This window comes from Antrostomus carolinensis, unplaced genomic scaffold (genome assembly GCF_000700745.2).
Source record: "Antrostomus carolinensis isolate BGI_N321 unplaced genomic scaffold, ASM70074v2 scaffold36745, whole genome shotgun sequence".
NCBI classification, from domain to species: domain Eukaryota; kingdom Metazoa; phylum Chordata; class Aves; order Caprimulgiformes; family Caprimulgidae; genus Antrostomus; species Antrostomus carolinensis.
In genome coordinates, this window is record NW_010319043.1 from 7210 (window position 1) to 9998 (window position 2789).

Consider the following 2789-nt stretch of genomic DNA (forward strand, 5'->3'; position numbering starts at 1 on the left):
AGACATGGAAGTAAAAACTGGATGAGTTGAGTTCCCATTGGTGAGACCTTCCCTGTCCCCACTTGTGTACCAGCACTGATGTAGCCAGATGAACTTGAGCAGGAAATGGTGCCAGGAGAGCCGTGGTGGCAGATGGCAGAGAGCAGAGCAAGCTGTGGCCACCTTGCCGTGGCATCAGCCCAGCACAGCCACCGGGGTGTCTGCTGAAGGTGGGGATGCGCCCAGCGCTCTTCCCACCATCCCCATCCCACACTCAGTGTGGGAGAGGGTCCGTCCTGGTGCTGAGGGGCTCGGTGCCACTGGGGAGGTGCCCTTGGGGACCCACACTGCCCTTGACACCCTCCCTTCAGCCCCACTCCCAAGGCACAGCTATTTTCCCTGTGGTGGCTGAGAGACCCCGTGGCTCCGTGGGGAGCCAGCAGCTTTCCAGCAAGCCAGAGATCCATCTCCCAGGCAGGGGAGCTGCAAAGCCCACATGGTGCTGAGCTCCCACTCCCAAAGGTGCCGGAGGGCCCTGCATGGTGGCTCCACACTGAACCCATCCAACCACGGGCACAGGAGTCAGTCAGAGCGTGCCAGCCTCCTCCTGCCTGCATCTGCCCATTGCGGGGCCACCAAGTCACCGCTGAGGAAGGGAATGGGCTGGGGACATCTCTCCATGGGGCACAGGGGTCCGTGCAGCTCATCCCTCCTCCCCAAAGCAGGGCAGCTGCATCCCAACCAGGGGGACAGCCCTGTCCACTGCCCGCTGCCCGTGAGCCACAGGGATCCAGTGTTGTCTTCTCACGCAGGACAAAAACAGATGTTGAAACCCCAGACTTTCATTATTAATCATTCCTCTGCGCCACTCCATCACTGCTGCCCCGTTGGCTTGCCGGCATTAATTGGGTTTCAGATCATTATTATTATTATTATCATTATTATCCTCTGTGATGTTGTGCCAGAGGTTTGAGGCGGGTCCCCATGTGCTCTTTCATAACAGGTCCCTGGCCAGGCGTGGCTGTGTGAACGCAGCCTGCGCGCCCCAGCTTCACGTCCCCACCTCTGCCCGGCTGTGCAGCGATGCAGGCGACCTCCACACCACCTCACTGACCACTCATCCATTCCCAGATGGGCTTTGGGAAGGGGGTGCTGGCACCCCAGGTGCAGGATCCTCGCAGCTCTCCGTGTAGCACAGCAGCTCTGAGGTTATGAGGCTGTACGTGGATCCTCCTCGCTGCTGCCCAGGGGCTGGGAGAGCAGAGAGCATCTCCCACCCAGGAGGGTGCTGGCCTGGCACTTGTCCCTGCTACATTGACCCCGATTTGGGTCACCTTGAGGGTCAGGACAGGGGAGAAGAGCCAGTCCTTGGCAGCTGCAGGCAGGGATGGCGGCAGCTCCACCATGGTGGCTCTCTCCAGCCACCCTGTGGCTGCTCGCTCCCAGCCCAGCCTGCTTCACTCCCCGGCTCAACCTCATCCCAGCTCAACCTCATCCTGGTTTAACCTCATCCCAGCTGGAGCCAGACACACCCTGATGGCCTTGGCAGAAGCAGTAGCTCGCTGGCGCGTGATCAGGCCCTGTCCATGAGCAGGAGGTTCCTCAAACCTTGCATCCCTTCCTCTGTGGTTCTGCTTCACAGCAGCTCAAAGCACAGCTTCTCTAAGCTGCCAGGTTTGCAGGGTGAAGAGAGGCTGCGATCCAGCAAAGCACCTGGCAGACAAGGCCAGGATGGTCATGTCTCCCTCCTCAGAGCCTGCGTTTGTCTTGGACTGTTCAGCTCTGGGGGTAGGAGCAATTCAAATGCCCCAAAAGAGATTTTTCCCTAGAGCAGTGGCTCTCTCAGAGGTTTTTCCAAGTCACTTGTAATGCCAGGCTGCCCTTGGGTGAGAGCACTGCTGCTCTGGGGCTGGGATTAACCCTGGCCTGGGTCTTCTTCCTCCTTGTCCTCAGAAGTGCCTGGTATCACCTCATAGCACAAGTCTGTCCTGAGGATGCAAGGCAAAGGGGAGGACACAGCAAAACCTCCTTCCTCTCCTTATTCAGACTGAGCCACAGCCACAAAGATCTTGCTCTGTCCTCAGACCACCTGGGAAGGTTAAAACACCTGGGGAGACTCTCCCAGCCTTGCCCACGCTGTCACCCCACCCCTGTACCCCAAACACCACGGATCACTCTGCCTACGGCACGGCGACACTGCCCAGCAGCCCTTGGAGGGCTGGCCAGCTTCCTGGTGAAAAGCCACGTGAAAAGCCACGAGTACCTGCACAGCACGTGTGCCCGCAGAGGGAGGGAGAAGCCACACATGGCTGCAGCCCGCCTGCTCCTGCCTCGGCGCCGTGCTCGGGCGCCCACTCCTGCCTCGGCGCCGTGCTCGGACGCCCACACGAGCAGCACGCGCGCACACGTGTGTGTGCCTGCAGCTAGAGATGCAGATAAGACAGCTATCGAAATATGCTATAAATATCTCCAACCCTCTGTGCTGCTGGCACACCGGCACGACAGGGCGCCAGAGGCCCTCTGGGTGCTGGCAGAGCTCCGGTGCGTCCGGGAACGGGATGTGGAGAAGCTTGTTTTGGCAGAATCTGGCAGTGGGGGCTGTGGGGGTAGGACACGAGGGCCAGGAGATGGGATTTCCCTGCCTCGTATCACAGCAGGGACATTGTCCCCATAGCCCAGCATCAGACCCGGGGAAGGACTGGGTGTTGGCTGGTGCTTCTTGGCCCATGTCCCATCTCCTGTTTCTCCCAGGGGATCTGGCAGCGCACCCTGAGCAGGACGGGCAGGGAGAGGAGCCAGCTCTGGCTCCC

At 60.1% G+C, this 2789-nt stretch overlaps 1 protein-coding gene across 1 annotated transcript in view; it reads right to left on the reverse strand.

The window, feature by feature from the left end:
- LOC104525865 (sarcalumenin) overlaps nucleotides 1-2789 on the reverse strand; it is a 14926-nt gene that overhangs the window by 4057 nt on the left and 8080 nt on the right.